An 18,569-nucleotide genomic window follows, 5' to 3' on the forward strand; every position below is an offset into this window, starting at 1 on the left:
ACTAGTTCACTATTAATAGGATCTTTTGACATTGTATCTGTACCTCATGACACTTTACACGTTTCTTTGTGTACTTCCCACGGCATGAGTCTCTAAACCCCATGGTTGGGGGTGAGGAGCTCTGCTGTGTCTTGATGGATTAATGCAATCACTACTGTTTTTCATTCAATCATGCTTGCTTCCATTCTAAGATATCACTTGTTCTTAACCCGGATGAATGTGATGATCCGTGACACTCATCATATTCTCAACTATGAACGTGTGCCTGACAACCACCTCCGTTCTACCTTAGATTGAGTAGATATCTCTTGAATTCCTTAACCAGAATCTTCGTGGTATAAGCTAGAATTGATGGCTACATTCAAGAGAATCCGGAAGGTTTAAACCTTGTCTGTGGTATTCTGAGTAGGATTCAATGATTGAATGACTGTGACGAGCTTCAAACTCCTGAGGGCGGGGCGTTAGTGACAAACGCAAAAGAATCACTGGATTCTATTCCGGCCTGATTGAGAACCGACAGATGGATAGCCGTGCCGTGACAGGGTGCGTTGAACATTTCCACTGAGAGGATGGGAGGTAGCCACTGACAACGGTGAAACCCTTGCATACAGCTTGCCATGGAAGGAGCCTTGCATGTTTGAAGAAGAAGACAGTAGGAAAACAGAGATTCAGAAGATGGAGCATCTCCAAAACCTCATCCTGTCCTGCATTACTGCAAAACAAGTACTTATTTCATGTTCTTTTACTTTTTACAATCAACCCTGATAATTATTGATATCCTGACTAAGATTTACAAGATAACCATAGCTTGCTTCAAGCCGACAATCTCCGTGGGATCGACCCTTACTCACGTAAGGTATTACTTGGACGACCCAGTGCACTTGCTGGTTAGTTATGCGAAGTTGTAGTGATCACAATTTCGTGCACCAAGTTTTTGGCGCCGTTGCCGGGGATTGTTCGAGTTTAGACAACTGACGGCTTATCTTGTTGCTTAGATTAGGACTGTTTTATTTTTGTTGGTTTAGAGTCTTTTAGTTGAGTCTAGTTTCATATTCTAAGTTTGGTGTCAATTGCATGCTTTTATTTTTCTTTTAATTTTCGAATTTGCATGTCCTTAGTCCCTTTTTGATCCTTAAAAATTCTAAGTTTGGTGTCCCCTTTGTGTTTTTCCCTTAAAATTTTCGAAAATTAGTGTTTGATTTTCTAAAAATTTTAAGTTTGGTGTCATTTTGTTGTTTTTCTCTTTCCTCTTTTCAAAAATCAAATCTTTTTCAAAAAAATTTTCAATCATATCTTTTTAATTGCTAATCTCAAAATCTTTTTAATTAACTAATTGATTCAGTTTTCAATTTGCTTTGATCTTATTTTCTTTTAATTAGAGAAATTTTATTTTATTTTCCTTTTGTTTTATTTTATTTTTTCGGTTAATTCAAAAAAATAAAATAAAATATTTATCTACTTGCAATCCATATCATTTCCCCTTATCCATCATGGACCTAAGTGGAATTGAACAGTCCAGAAGGACTCTGGGGTCATATGCTAACCCCATTACAGCTGCATATGGGAGTAGCATCTGTACACCTCCCATCAAAGCAAGTAGCTTTGAGCTAAATCCTCAACTCATTATCATAGTGCAGCAAAATTGCCAGTATTCCGGTCTTCCACAGGAAGAGCCTACTGAGTTTCTGGCACAGTTCTTACAAATTGCTGACACGGTACGTGATAAAGAGGTGGATCAGGATGTCTACAGACTATTACTGTTTCCATTTGCTGTAAAAGATCAAGCTAAGAGGTGGTTGAATAACCAACCTACAGCAAGCATAAAGACATGGAAACAGTTATCAGACAAATTCTTGAATCACTTTTACCCTCCAAAGAGGATGACACAGCTAAGGCTGGACATCCAAGGCTTTAAACAAGAGGATAATGAATCCCTTTATAATGCCTGGGAGAGGTATAGAGGTATGCTAAGAAAATGCCCCTCTGAAATGTTTTCAGAGTGGGTACAGTTAGACATCTTCTACTATGGGCTTACAGAAAAAGCTCAGATGTCTTTAGACCACTCAGCTGGTGGATCTATACACATGAGGAAGACAATTGAAGAGGCTCAAGAGCTTATAGACACTGTTGCTAGAAATCAATATTTGTACTCTAGCAATGAGTTCTCTCCAAAAAAGGAAGTCATGGCAGTAGCCACTGATCCTAATCCTCAAGAACAGATGATTGAGCTTAATCAACAATTACACCTGATGACAAAACAGTTAGCAGAATTTAAAGAGATGCTCCATGAAACTAAAATTGCTAACAAGAGCATAGAATTGCAGTTGAATCAAGCAAAACAGCAGATATCTAAACAGATAACAGAAGAATGTCAAGCAGTTCAACTGAGGAGTGGGAAGACATTGAATAACACTGCTCAAAGTAGCAAAAATCCAAATAAGGAACAATTGACAGAGGATAACCAAACCACTGTCCAAAATCCCTTTGAGGACAGTAAGAGCCCAGAGAGGATTACTTTTGGCGTTCAAACGCCAGAAAGGGGAGGAAAGCTGGCGTTAAACGCCCATTCCCTGCCCAGTTCTGGCATTCAAACGCCAGAGAAGGGAGAGAAGTTGGCGTTAAACGCCCAATCTTCACCCAATCCTGGCGTTCAGACGCTAAGGGAGGATCAGACACCTGAGAGTGCTGACAGTAATCCCTCTAAAAAGGCTTCTTCAACCACTTCTGTAAGGAATAAACCTGCAGCAACTAAGGATGAAGATTATAAAGCCAAGATGCCTTATCCTCAGAAACTCCGCCAAGCGGAACAGGATAAGCAGTTTGCCCGCTTTGCAGACTATCTAAGGACTCTTGAAATAAAGATTCCGTTTGCAGAGGCACTTGAGCAAATACCTTCTTATGCTAAGTTCATGAAAGAGATCTTAAGTCATAAGAAAGATTGGAGAGAAACTGAAAAAGTATTTCTCACTGAAGAATGCAGTGCAGTCATTCTAAAAAGCTTACCAGAAAAGCTTCAAGATCCAGGAAGCTTTATGATACCATGCACATTAGAAGGAGCTTGCACCAAGACAGCCCTGTGTGATCTTGGAGCAAGTATCAATCTAATACCTGCATCCACTATCAGAAAGCTTGGGTTGACTGAAGAAGTCAAACCAACCCGGATATGGCTCCAACTTGCTGATGGCTCCATTAAATATCCATCAGGCATAATAGAGGACATGATTGTCAAGGTTGGGCCATTTACCTTTCCAACTGACTTTGTGGTGCTGGAAATGGAGGAGCACAAGAGTGCAACTCTCATTCTAGAAAGACCTTTCCTAGCAACTGGACGAACCCTCATTGATGTACAAAAAGGGGAAGTAACCCTGAGAGTCAATGAGGATGAGTTCAAGTTGAATGCTGTAAAAGCTATGCAGCATCCAGACACACCAAATGACTGCATGGGCGCTGACATTATTGACTCTTTGGTGGAAGAGATCAATATGACTGAAAGTCTAGAATCAGAGCTTGAGGACATCTTCAAAGATGCTCAGCCTGATCAAGAAGAATCAGAGGAAACAAAGGAATTTTCGAAAATTCCTCAGGAGGAGGATAAGCCTCCCAAACTTGAACTCAAACCACTACCACCATCCCTGAAGTATGCATTTCTGGGAGAGGGTGACACTTTTCCAGTGATTATAAGCTCTGCTTTAAATCCACAGGAAGAGGAAGCACTGATTCAAGTGCTAAGGACACACAAGACAGCTCTTGGGTGGTCCATAAGTGATCTTAAGGGCATTAGCCCAGCTAGATGCATGCACAAGATCCTGTTGGAGGATAATGCCAAACCAGTGGTCCAACCACAGAGGAGGCTAAATCCAGCCATGAAGGAGGTGGTGCAGAAAGAGGTCACTAAATTACTAGAGGCTGAGATTATTTATCCTATTTCTGATAGCCCCTGGGTGAGCCCTGTCCAAGTTGTCCCAAAAAAGGGAGGCATGACAGTGGTTCATAATGAAAAAAATGAACTGGTTCCTACAAGAACAGTCACAGGGTGGCGTATGTGTATTGACTACAGAAGGCTCAATACAGCCACCAGAAAGGATCATTTTCCTTTACCATTCATAGACCAAATGCTAGAAAGACTAGCTGGTCATGATTATTACTGCTTTTTGGATGGCTATTCAGGTTACAACCAAATTGCAGTAGATCCTCAGGACCAAGAGAAAACAGCATTCACTTGCCCTTCTGGCGTGTTTGCCTACAGGAGGATGCCTTTTGGTCTGTGTAATGCTCCTGCAACCTTTCAGAGATGCATGTTATCCATCTTCTCTGATATGGTTGAGAAATTCCTAGAAGTCTTCATGGATGACTTCTCAGTATATGGAGACTCATTCAGCTCCTGTCTTAATCACCTAGCACTTGTCCTGAAAAGGTGCCAAGAGACTAACCTGGTTTTAAACTGGGAGAAATGTCACTTTATGGTGACTGAAGGATTTGTCCTTGGACACAAAATTTCAAGCAGGGGAATAGAGGTGGATAAGGCAAAGGTAGAGGTAATTGAAAAATTACCACCACCTGCCAATGTTAAGGCAATCAGAAGCTTTCTGGGGCATGCAGGATTCTACAGAAGGTTTATAAAAGATTTTTTGAAAATTGCAAAACCCTTGAGCAACCTGCTAGTTGCTGACACACCATTTGTGTTTGATACACAATGTCTGCAGGCATTTGAGACCCTGAAAGCCAAGCTGGTCACAGCACCAGTCATCTCTGCACCAGACTGGACATTGCCATTTGAACTAATGTGTGATGCCAGTGACCATGCCATTGGTGCAGTGTTGGGACAGAGGCATAACAAGCTTCTGCACGTTATTTATTATGCCAGCCGTGTTCTAAATGATGCACAGAAGAATTACACAACCACAGAAAAAGAGTTACTTGCAGTGGTCTATGCCATTGACAAGTTTAGATCCTATCTAGTGGGATCCAAAGTGATTGTGTACACTGACCATGCTGCTCTTAAATACTTACTCACAAAGCAGGATTCAAAACCCAGGCTTATAAGATGGGTGTTGCTTCTGCAAGAGTTTGATATAGAAATAAGAGACAGAAAAGGGACAGAGAACCAAGTGGCTGATCATCTGTCCCGAATAGAACCAGTAACTGGGGCGTCCCTCCCTTCTACTGAGATCTCTGAGACTTTCCCAGATGAGCAACTCTTTGCCATTCAGGAAGCTCCATGGTTTGCAGATATTGCAAATTATAAAGCTGTGAGGTTCATACCCCAGGAGTACAACAGAGTGCAAAGAAAGAAATTAATTTCAGATGCCAAGTACTACCTATGAGATGAGCCATATCTCTTTAAGAGATGTGCAGACGGAATGATCCGCAGATGTGTACCCAGAGAAGAAGCACAAAGGATCCTATGGCACTGCCATGGATCACAGTATGGAGGACATTTTGGAAGTGAGCGAACAGCCACTAAAGTCCTCCAATGTGGCTTCTACTGGCCTACTCTCTATAGAGATGCCCGAGAGTTTGTGCGTAACTGTGACAGTTGCCAAAGAGCTGGTAACTTGCCTCACGGATATGCCATGCCTCAACAAGGGATATTAGAGATTGAATTGTTTGATGTATGGGGAATTGACTTCATGGGTCCATTCCCACCATCATACTCAAACACTTACATTCTGGTGGCAGTGGACTATGTATCTAAGTGGGTAGAAGCAATTGCTACACCCACTAATGATACCAAGACCGTGCTAAAATTCCTCCAGAAACACATCTTCAGCAGGTTTGGTGTGCCCAGAGTACTAATCAGTGACGGGGGCACTCATTTCTGCAATAGACAGCTATACTCTGCTATGGTCAGATATGGAATTAGCCACAAAGTGGCAACTCCGTATCATCCACAGACAAATGGGCAAGCTGAAGTCTCTAACAGAGAGCTAAAAAGAATCCTAGAACGGACTGTGATAGCCCGAAGAAAGGATTGGGCAAAGAGTTTGGATGATGCTCTGTGGGCATACAGAACAGCATTCAAGACTCCTATAGGAACCTCCCCATACCAACTGGTGTATGGGAAGGCCTGTCATCTGCCCGTGGAACTGGAACATAAAGCCTACTGGGCAACCAGGTTCCTAAACATGGATGCTCAATTAGCTGGTGAAAAAAGATTGCTCCAACTAAATGAGCTAGAGGAGTTCAGACTCAATGCCTTTGAAAATGCAAAAATTTATAAGGAAAAGGCAAAGAAGTGGCATGACAAAAAGTTGTCATCCAGAGTCTTTGAGCCAGGACAAAAAGTTCTGCTATTCAACTCTAGGCTCAGATTGTTCCCAGGAAAGCTTAAATCTCGTTGGAGGGGTCCGTATGTGATTACAGGAGTATCACCATATGGATATGTTGAGCTCCAGGATGCTAAGTCTGACAAAAAGTTCATTGTTAATGGACAGAGGATCAAGCATTATCTTGAAAACAATTTTGAGCAAGAATGCTCAAAACTGAGACTTGAGTGATTCTCAGTGAAGGTCCAGCTAAAGACAGTAAAGAAGCGCTTGCTGGGAGGCAACCCAGTCATTAGCAGGTTATATGTTTTGTTTCTACAAAGGCAAGTATCAAAAATGAAGGAATTCACAGAGTTACAGAAGGATTCGGTGCAAAAAGCAGAGAAAAAGAGCTTACTGGCGAAAAAATGCCAGTAAGGGGTACTTTGGGCGTTAAACGCCAGAATGGGCACCATTCTGGGCGTTTAACGCCAGTAAAGGTGCCATTTTGGGCATTAAACGCCAGAATGGGCACCATTCTGGGCGTTTAACGCCAGGTGTGCAGCATCCTGGGCGTTTAGCAAAACGCCCAGTGACAAAGGGGATTCTGGCGTTTAACGCCAGCCAGGGCACCTGGCTGGGCGTTAAACGCCCACATTGGCTAGCAAATGGGCGTTAAACGCCAGAATGGATGCCATTCTGGGCGTTTAACGCCAGAAAGGTGGGGGACCAAGATTTTGCTTTCCGATCAAATTTTTTTTCAAACTTTCTTTTTTTTGACCCATACTTTTCTACATAAACCCATTTCAACCTTTCATCATTCACCTTCAAATCTTCAAAAATCAAAATCATTCTTCAAATCTCTCTCAAATCAATCCCAAATCTTGTTCAAAAACTCACCCTTCTCTCAAATTCTCTCCATATCTTCTCAAATCTCCTTCCAATTTTTTTCGAAATCTCCTCCCCCCTTATAAAAACACGTTCGGCCTCCTCAATCCCCCACACCATTCGAATTTGCTCTTCTTCTCTCTCTCTTTTTTCCTTTCTTTTGCTTGAGGACAAGCAAACCTCTAAGTTTGGTGTGCTTTTTCGTGATCACTAAGCCAAGATTCATCAAGATCATGGCTCCTAAGGGAAAACAAACCAATTTAAGAGGAAAGAAAGAGAATAATCCAAAGAATCTTTGGAATCAAGAGAAGTTCTTAACCAAAGAACATGAAGACCATTATCACAAAATAATGGGTCTGAGGTCAGTGATCCCAGAAGTTAAATTTGATCTGAAAGAAGATGGATATCCGGGGATCCAAGAACAAATTCGAAACAGAGGATGGGAAGTTCTAACCAATCCTGAGATAAAGGTTGGAAGAAATATGGTTCAGGAATTCTACTCAAATCTGTGGCTGACAGATAAGCAAAGAATGACTGGAACTGCTTTCCATACTTACAGAACCATGGTCAGAGGGAAAGTTATCTACTTCCATCTGGACAAAATAAGAGAAATCTTCAAATTGCCTCAACTGCAAGATGATCCTGAATCCTTTAATAGGAGAATGGTGAGAGCAGATAAAGGGTTGGATCAAGTTCTAGAGGACATATGCCTCCCTGGAACTAAGTGGATAACCAATTCAAAGGGTGTCCCAAACCAACTCAAGAGGGGAGACCTCAAACCAATTGCAAGAGGTTGGCTAGACTTTATTGGGCGTTCCATATTGCCCACTAGCAACCGTTCTGAGGTCACTATCAAGAGAGCAGTGATGATTCATTGCATTATGCTTGGAAAAGAAGTGGAGGTTCATCATCTGATTGCTTGTGAGATCTACACAATTGCAAATAAGAATTCCACTGAAGCCAAACTGGCTTACCCAAGCTTGATCTCCTTGCTCTGTAAAGAGGCTGGGGTAAAGATGGGAGTAGATGAATTCATACCCATTGAACATCCAATCACCAAGAAGTCAATGGAAGGACAAATGCAAGACAACTCTATCAAAAGGAGGGCGCAGGAGTTCCTCCCTGAATTTCCTGAAATTGGCTACTGGGCCAGCCTAGAAGCATCTATCACCAAGTTGCAAGAAACTATGGAGCAACTTAAGGAAGAACAGCAGAATCAGAACTGCATGCTCTGCAAATTGCTGAAGGAACAAGAGAAGCAGGAGCGTGAACTTCAAGAACTGAAACGCCAAAAATTCTCCCCTCAATTTGAGGGAGCATCCACTTCTCAAAATCAAGGTTGTTGAGTCCTAACTCTGTGAAAACCTCTATCATTAGGAGCCTATTTAAATTTTTGTTTTCTATTTTTCTAGTCTCATCTTATATCTATTTTTGAGTCTTGTTCTTAATTCATAATTAATAAAATTTAAAATTCATGTCTTAAAGCTATGAATGTCCTATGAATCCATCACCTCTCTTAAATGAAAAATGCTTTAATCACAAAAGAACAAGAAATACAGGATTTCGAATTTATCCTTGAAACTAGTTGAATTAGTTTGATGTGGTGATAATACTTTTTGTTTTCCGAATGAATGCTTGAACAGTGCATATGTCTTTTGAATTTGTTGTTTTGAGAATGTTAAAATTGTTGGCTCTTGAAAGAATGAGGAAAAAGAGAACTGTTATTGAGGATCTGAAAAATCATCAAATTGATTCTTGAAGCAAGAAAAAGCAGTGATTCAAAAAAAACGAAAACGAAAAAAAAGAGAAGAAATAGAAGAAAAAGAAAGAAATAAAGTTGTGATCCAAGGCAAAAAAAGTGTGCTTAAGAACCCTGGACACCTCTAATTGGGGACTCTAGCAAAGCTGGGTCATAATCTGAAAAGGTTCACCCAAGTAAGTGTCTGTGGCATGTATGTATCCGGTGGTAATACTGGAAGACAGAGTGCTTTGGGCCACAGCCAAGACTCATACACTAGCTATGTTCAAGAATCATTATACTTAACTAGGAGAATCAATAACACTATCTGAGTTCTGAGTTCCTATAGATGCCAATCATTCTGAACTTCAAAGGATAAAGTGAGATGCCAAAACTGTTCGGAAGCAAAAAGCTACTAGTCCCGCTCATCTAATTGGAGCTGAGTTTCCTTGATATTTTGGAGTCTATAGTATATTCTCTTCTTTTTATCCTACTTTGATTTTCAGTTGCTTGGGGACAAGCAACAATTTAAGTTTGGTGTTGTGATGAGCGGATAATTTATACGCTTTTTGGCATTGTTTTTAGTATGTTTTTAGTATAGTTTAATTAGTTTTTATTATATTTTTATTAGTTTTTAGTTAAAATTCACTTTTTTGGACTTTACTATGAGTTTGTGTGTTTTTCTGTGATTTCAGGTATTTTCTGACTGAAATTGAGGGTCCTGAGCAAAAATCTGATTCAAAGGCTGAAAAGGACTGCAGATGCTGTTGGATTCTGACCTCCCTGCACTCGAAGTGGATTTTCTGGAGCTACAGAAGACCAATTGGCGTGCTCTCAACGGCGTTGGAAAGTAGACATCCTGGGCTTTCCAGCAATGTATAATAGTCTATACTTTGCCCGAGATTTGATGGCCCAAACCGGTGTTGCAAATCAGCTCTAGAATTCCCAGCGTTTAACGCTGGAACTGGCATAAAAGCTGGCGTTTAACTCCAGAAAAAGTCTTTACACATGAAAGCTTCAATGCTCAGCCCAAGCACACACTAAGTGGACCCAGAAGTGGATTTTTACATCATTTACTCATTTCTGTATACCCTAGGTTACTAGTTCACTATTAATAGGATCTTTTGACATTGTATCTGTACCTCATGGCACTTTACACGTTTCTTTGGGGGTGAGGAGCTCTGCTGTGTCTTGATGGATTAATGCAATCACTACTGTTTTTCATTCAATCATGCTTGCTTCCATTCTAAGATATCACTTGTTCTTAACCCGGATGAATGTGATGATCCGTGACACTCATCATATTCTCAACTATGAACGTGTGCCTGACAACCACCTCCGTTCTACCTTAGATTGAGTAGATATCTCTTGGATTCCTTAACCAGAATCTTTATGGTATAAGCTAAAATTGATGGCGGCATTCAAGAGAATCCGGAAGGTCTAAACCTTGTCTGTGGTATTCTGAGTAGGATTCAATGATTGAATGACTGTGACGAGCTTCAAACTGCTGAGGGCGGGGCGTTAGTGACAGACGCAAAAGAATCACTGGATTCTATTTCGGCCTGATTGAGAACCGACAGATGGATAGCCGTGCCGTGACAGGGTGCGTTGAACATTTCCACTGAGAGGATGGGAGGTAGCCACTGACAACGGTGAAACCCTTGCATACAGCTTGCCATGGAAGGAGCCTTGCGTGTTTGAAGAAGAAGACAGTAGGAAAGCAGAGATTCAGAAGATGGAGCATCTCCAAAACCTCAACCTGTTCTCCATTACTGCAAAACAAGTACTTATTTCATGTTCTTTTACTTTTTACAATCAACCTTGATAATTATTGATATCCTGACTAAGATTTACAAGATAACCATAGCTTGCTTCAAGCCGACAATCTCCGTGGGATCGACCCTTACTCACGTAAGGTATTACTTGGACGACCCAGTGCACTTGCTGGTTAGTTGTGCGAAGTTGTAGTGATCACAATTTCGTGCACCAGAGATCCTCCAGCAGAGCTATCCAAAGACATCTTGGACAGTTCAGACAGACCATCATAAAAAATACCTATGAAGCTCCATTCAGGAAGCATATCAGAAGGACACTTCCTGATTAATTGTTTGTATCTTTCCCAAGCTTCATAGAGGGATTCTCCTTCCTTCTGTCTGAAGGTTTGGACTTCCACTCTAAGCTTACTCAATTTTTGAGGTGGAAAGAACTTTGCCAAGAAGGCATTGACTAGCTTTTCCCAAGAGTTCAGGCTTTCTTTAGGTTGTGAGTCCAACCATATTCTAGCTCTGTCTCTTACAGCAAAAGGGAATAGCATAAGTCTGTAGACTTCAGGGTCAACCCCATTAGTCTTGACAGTGTCACAGATTTGCAAGAATTCAGCTAAAAACTGATGAGGATCTTCCAATAGAAGTCCATGGAACTTGCAATTCTGTTGCATTAGAGAAACTAATTGAGGCTTAAGCTCAAAGTTGTTTGCTCCAATGGCAGGGATAGAGATGTTTCTCCCATAGAAGTCGGGAGTAGGTGCAGTAAAGTCACCCAGCACCTTCCTTGCATTGTTGGCATTGTTGTTGTTTTCAGCTGCCATGAGTTCTTCTTCTTTGAAGATTTCTGTTAGGTCCTCTACAGAGAATTGTGCCTTAGCTTCCCTTAGCTTTCGCTTCAAGGTCTTTTCAGGTTCAGGATCAGCCTCAACAAGAATGCTTTTGTCTTTGCTCCTGCTCATATGAAAGAGAAGAAAATAAGAAAATATGGAATCCTCTATGTCACAGTATAGAGATTCCTTGAGGTGTCAAAGGAAAAGAAAAATAGAAGGCAGAGGTAGAAAATTCGAACTTATCAAGAAAGATGGAGTTCGAATTGTGCATTAAGGAATAGTGTTAGTCCATAAATAGAAGGATGTGAGAAGAGGGGAAGAAATTTTCGAAAATTAAGTAAAAGATTTTAAAAACATTTTGAAAAACACTAATTGATTTTCGAAAATAAGAGTGGAATAGAAATTAAGTGATTTTTGAAAAAGATTTTGAAATTAGAAAATAAAAAAAAGATATGATTGAAAACTATTTTGAAAAAGATGTGATTAAAAAGATATGATTGGTTTTAAAAAGATGTGATTGAGAAGATATGATTTGAAAAACATTTTAAAAAGATTTGATTTTAAAAATTAATAACTTGGCTAACAAGAAAAGATATGATTCAAACATTAAACCTTTCTCAACAGAAAAGGCAACATACTTGAAATGTTGAATCAGATCATTAATTGATAGCAAGTATTTTTGAAAATAGAAAGAAATTGATTTTGAAAAAGATTTGATTGAAAAGATTTGATTTGAAAAAGATTTGATTTTGAAAAGATTTTGAAAACTAAAAAAAAAATTGATTTGAAAACAAAATCTTCCTTCTTGTGCCATCCTGGCGTTAAACGCCCAGAATGGTGCACATTCTGGCGTTTAACGCCCAAACCACTACCCTTTTGGGCGTTAAACGCCCAGCCAGGCACCCTGGCTGGCGTTTAAACGCCAGTTTGCCTTCCTCACTGGGCATTTTGAACGCCCAGCTTTTTCTTTGTAATTCCTCTGCTGAATGTTCTGAATCTTCAATCCTCTGTATTATTGACTTGAAAAGACACAAATTAAAAATATTTTTGGATTTTTAATGATGAGGAATAATCAAAATGCAACTAAAATCAAATAACAATGCATGCAAGATACCAAACTTAGCAGTTTGTATACTGCTGACACTAACAAAATGAGAATGCATATGAGAAACACAAAACACTCAAGTCAAGAGAATTTAAAAATCAGAGCAAGTAAATCATCAAGAACAACTTGAAGATCACTGAAGACACCTGAAAAATGCATGCAATTGACACCAAACTTAACATGAGACTCTAGACTCAAACAAGAAATATTTTTGGATTTTATGATTTTGTAAATATTTTTTTTTGGATTTTTCGAAAATTAAGTGAAGAAGAAAATAAAGATATCAAAATTCTTAATGAGAATTCCAGGAATCATTGCAATGCTAGTCTAAGACTCCGGTCCAGGAATTAGACATGGCTTTATAGCCAGCCAAGCTTTCAAAGAAAGCTCCGGTCCAAAACACTAGACATGGCCAATGGCCAGCCAAGCCTTAGCAGATCATTGCTCCAACAGCAAGATTGATAGAAATCAACAAGCTCTTGTGATGATAAGTTGAAACCTCGGTCCAATAAAATTAGACATGGCTTCACAGCAAGCCAGACTTCAATAGATCATCATGAAACTCTAGAATTCATTCTTAAGAATTCTGAAAAATACCTAATCTAAGCAACAAGATGAACCGTCAGTTGTCCAAACTCAACAATCCCCGGCAACGGCGCCAAAAACTTGGTGCACGATATTGTGATCAATACTTTTCACAACTCAAATAATCCCCGGTAATGAATCCAAAAACTTGGTGTTCAATACCATGGCATAAACACAACTTCGCACAACTAACCAGCAAGTGTACTGGGTCGTCCAAGTAATAAACCTTACGCGAGTAAGGGTCGATCCCACAGAGATTGTTGGTATGAAGCAAGCTATGGTCACCTTGTAAATCTTAGTCAGGCAACTCAATTGGGTATGGGTGATATACGAATAAAACATAAAGATAAAGATAGAGATACTTATGCAATTCATTGGTGGGAATTTCAGATAAGCGTATGGAGATGCTGTGTCCCTTCCGTCTCTCTGCTTTCCTAATGTCTTCATCCAATCCTTCTTACTCCTTTCAATGGCAAGCTGTATGTAGGGTTTCACTATTGTCAGTGGCTACCTCCCATCCTCTCAGTGAAAATGTTCAACGCATCCTGTCACGGCACGGCTATTCAGCTGTCGATTCTCGATCATGTCGGAATAGAATCCATTGATTCTTTTGCGTCTGTCACTAACGCCCCACAATCGCGAGTTTGAAGCTCGTCACAGTCATTCAATCATTGAATCCTACTCAGAATACCACAGACAAGGTTTAGACCTTCCGGATTCTCTTGAATGCAGTCATCAATTCTAGCTTATACCACGAAGATTCCGATTAAAGAATCCAAGAGATGTCCACCCAATCTAAGGTAGAACGGAGGTGATTGACAGTCACACGTTCATAGGTGAGAATGATGATGAGTGTCACGGATCATCACATTCATCAAGTTGAAGAACACGTGATATCTTAGAACAAGAACAAGCTGAATTGAATAGAAGAACAATAGTAATTGCATTAATACTCGAGGTACAGCAGAGCTCCACACCTTAATCTATGGTGTGTAGAAACTCCACCGTTGAAAATACATAAGAACAAGGTCTAGGCATGGCCGTGAGGCCAGCCCCCAAAACGTGATCAAAGATCCAAAGATCCAAGAATACAAAGATCTAAAGATACCAAGATGAAAATACAATAGTAAAAGGTCCTACTTATAGAGAACTAGTAGCCTAGGATTTACAAAGATGAGTAAATGACATAAAAATCCACTTCCGGGCCCACTTGGTGTGTGCTTGGGCTGAGCATTGAAGCATTTTCATGTAGAGACTCTTCTTGGAGTTAAACGCCAGCTTTTATGCCAGTTTGGGCGTTTAACTCCCATCCTTGTGCCAGTTCCGGCGTTTAACGCTGGGAATTCTGATGGTGACTTTGAACGCCGGTTTGGGCCATCAAATCTTAGGCAAAGTATGGACTGTCATATATTGCTGGAAAGTCCAGAATGTCTACTTTCCAACGCCGTTGAGAGCGCGCCAATTGGGCTTCTGTAGCTCCAGAAAATCCACTTCGAGTGCAGGGAGGTCAGAATCCAATAGCATCTGCAGTCCTTTTTAGTCTCTGAATCAGATTTTTGCTCAAGTCCCTCAATTTCAGCCAGAAAATACCTGAAATCACAGAAAAACACACAAACTCATAGTAAAGTCCAGAAAAGTGAATTTTAACTAAAAACTAATAAAAATATACTAAAAACTAACTAGATCATACTAAAAACATACTAAAAACAATGCCAAAAAGCGTACAAATTATCCGCTCATCAAGCTTGTATCTGACTTTTCTTTTCCTCTATACTCTTTGATTAGAGAGTGTTGTGAGGTGTAGTTAAATATTTGCTTTGAGAGAGTGTGGGTGTACCGGGGTGCCGGTGTTAGAGAGAAAGAAGTCTATGTGTTGTAACAATTTTCACATAGTGATATTCTCTAGTTGTCATTTGACAACGGCCGTGGTTTTTCTCCGGTAATTGGAGTTTCCACGTTAAATTCTTGTGTTGTGATTGTGTCTATTTTATTTCTCTGTAAAAGGTATTTTCTCAAGAGAGAATGGTGTATTATTCCCAACATACAGGGAAATCATAGCACCTCCAACGCATGAATTCTTCAAGATTTTATTTCTTTTTTTTATATACAATGCAGTTCTAACCGTTGGAGAGAAGAGAAATAGCGCTTCTGCTATGAGGAGATGAAATTTCCCTTTAAAGAGGCTTATAATTAATTAAATAATTAATAATTTATATTAATTATTTAAATCATAATTAATATAAAAAATTATATTAATAAATTTGTGTACAATAAATTTAATTATTACACATTACAAAATAATTTTTAGATATTTTATTATATTAAATAATTTTATGAATTAATTTAATCTCAAATAATATATTAGGTATTATTATTATATATGAATTTTTTAAATATTAATATTTTTTAATAATAAATTATTTTTAAATTTATAAATTTAAATTATATTATTATAAAAAAATACTAACTATATTAATTTTAATTATTTTAATTAATTAATTAAATAAGACTATAATAACAATTAAAATTAATTCTTTTTAATTAAAAAATATTTTAAATTTTTATTTATTATTTATAATATAAAAATTAATATAAAATTATTTTTTATAACAAATAAGTTATAAATAAAAATTAGAATAAATTTTTTACTGGAGATAATCTCAAAAGCCCAAATAGACCTGGTTCATCATAGCTGAGCAAAGCTGCACCTAGTCTTATAGTATGATAGAGTATTTGGAGGAGGAGCCTTTTAATGCATGGGTACCTGTTTTTCAGAGGATAAAGTCATTTGGTATTGTTGCGGTACATTGTTTTTTGTTTCCTACTTTCCTACATATATCGGGTTTAATTTATTATTTATCTTTTTAAAAGGATTTGTGTTATAGAATAAAAGATATATAAAGATGTATAAATAAAAAATTCTAGTATTAAAATAATTAGCTCAATAATGATTTATATATATATAATAATATTATATGTTGTAATGTGTATATATATACAAAGATAGAAAGAAGTATTAAAAGTAAAGAGAGAGAGAATTGCATATGTTTATTGTTACTATCTCAATATAATAAAGATGATTAATATTGCTATTAATATTATATGTAAAGAGTAATAGAAAAGAGAATTTAAAATACTTATAAAATAAAAGAAGAGAAAGAATTGTAGTAGAAAAATAAAGAGAAGAGTATTTGATTGCAACATAAAGAGAGAATTGATTTATTATTACTTGCTTGTGTATAATATTCCTAAGATGGCTTCTCTATTTATAAGCATACGAGGTTTGCTTTTTCAACTTAATTCTTATTGGAAATGGAATTTAACCGCCCATATTAATGGGCATCTAATGTGATCTTATCACAACACTCCCCCTCAGATGCCCATTTAGGATTATGCCTCATTAAAACCTTACTAAAGAAAAACCCAACGGGAAAAAACCTTAGTGAAGAAAAAAGAGTACAAAATCCTTTAGTGATGGGGACTGCCTCATTAAAAACCTTGTCAGGGAAAACCCAATGGAAAAAAAAACCTGACTAAGGGAAAAAGAGTACAGTCTCCCCCTCTTGCCGACATTATTTAATGTCTCGAAATCGGCGCATCCCAATCTCATGGACCAATCTTTCAAAGGAGGATTTTGGGAGTGATTTTGTGAATAAATCTGCCAAATTGTCACTTGAGCGAATCTGTTGGACATCAATTGTCCCTTGATTTTGAAGATCATGAGTGAAGAAGAATTTGGGAGAAATGTGCTTTGTTCTATCGCCTTTAATGTATCCGCCTTTAAGTTGAGCAATGCATGCTGTATTATCTTCAAACAGGATAGTTGGAGCTATCTTATGATCAATCAGTCCACATGATGACATAATATATTGAATCAGACTCCTCAGCCAAAAACACTCGCGACTAGCTTCATAAATTGCCAGTATTTCAGCATGATTAGAGGATGTTGCAGCAATTGTCTGTTTCATGGACCTCCAAGATATAGCTGTACCACCATATGTGAACAGGTATCCTGTTTGAGATCTCCCTTTATGTGGATCAGACAAGTATCCGGCATTTGCATAGCCAACTAGTTGTGACTTGGATCCGTAGGGATAAAATAATCCCATATCAACCGTTTCATGAAGATATCGAAAGATTTGCTTGATTCCACTCCGATGTCTTCTGGTTGGAGAGGAACTATACCTTGCTAGTAAATTCACCGTGAATGATATGTCAGGTCGTGTATTATTAGCAAGATACATTAGTGCTCCAATGGCACTAAGATATGGTACTTCAGGACCAAGGATATCTTCATTTTCTTCTTTAGGACGAAATTGATCCTTTTTCACATCCAAAGATCTTACGATCATTGGGGTACTTAATGGATGTGACTTATCCATATAAAATCTCTTCAAGATCTTTTCTGTGTATGTTGTTTGATGAATAAAGATCCCGTCTTTTATATGCTCGATCTGCAGGCCGAGACAAAATTTAGTCTTTCCAAAATCTTTCATCTCAAACTCTTCTTTTCCGTGGCTTGGACCAACTCGTCTTTAGGTCACCGCTTGCCATCGTCTCGCCGGTTGCGGCCGTGTCTCTGTTGAAGGTTAGTAGCCCTGTTCTGACAAAAAATGCATGTTTCAAAAAAATAATTGGTAAAAGGTGTTTCGGTTATGGAGATTGCGATGCTTTTCATAATGCAGGTATATATATCTTGGGCTATTCGACAGCAAAGTAGAAGCTGCTAGGTCCTAGTGATACGTGAATTACATTCTACCTGCACTGAATTTATTACCCTGAATTTTCAAGCTCACTAGGGCTCTAATCCAACACGTGTATCCCTTTTGATTTTCTAAAATTCAGGGCTTATGACAAGGCTGCTATCAAATGCAATGGAAGGGAAGCAGTGACTAACTTTGAGTCAAGTACATATGAAGGAGAGATGAAATCTCCAGCCATCAATGAAGGTATAACAATGATCTATTTTGCTCCTCTTAATGTACAAGTGACTAATGTCACTGTAAAATTGAATTTGTATTTTTTTCTACAGGTGGAATTTCTAATCTTGAACTTAATTTGGGCATAGCAACTCCAAGACATGGTCTGAAAGAAAATAGGGAGCAACTCCAGTTCTCCTAGATCCCTTACAGCATGCATGCTAGAAGAACAATGGTATAGTTGAACATCAAATTTACATTTTTTTAAGGTTCATTCAAAATTATGCTTTCACAAGCCTTCATTCAAATATGGCTTTCTCTTTTTGAAGGTTTGTTATATAGTTGTATTAATTCTTCACATCTTTGTCCTACCTAGTGACCATAACATGTCGGACTCTCTTCATTTGCAGGTAAAACCCTATGTTAAGAAATAGTGACACATCTTCTGAAGAGACCATATCTAATGATAACCGTTCCAGCTGATAACAAACAC

At 38.5% G+C, this 18,569-nt stretch overlaps 1 non-coding gene across 1 annotated transcript; it reads left to right on the top strand.

Annotated features, from left to right (window-relative positions):
- Positions 1 to 10,945: 10,945 nt before the first annotated feature.
- Positions 10,946 to 11,053, top strand: LOC112792880 (small nucleolar RNA R71). The gene has a single exon (XR_003197600.1). It is a non-coding gene; the product is annotated as a small nucleolar RNA R71 (small nucleolar RNA).
- Positions 11,054 to 18,569: the final 7,516 nt, after the last annotated feature.

The sequence above is a fragment of the Arachis hypogaea genome, chromosome 3, assembly GCF_003086295.3.
Source record: "Arachis hypogaea cultivar Tifrunner chromosome 3, arahy.Tifrunner.gnm2.J5K5, whole genome shotgun sequence".
Classification (NCBI taxonomy): Eukaryota; Viridiplantae; Streptophyta; class Magnoliopsida; order Fabales; family Fabaceae; genus Arachis; species Arachis hypogaea.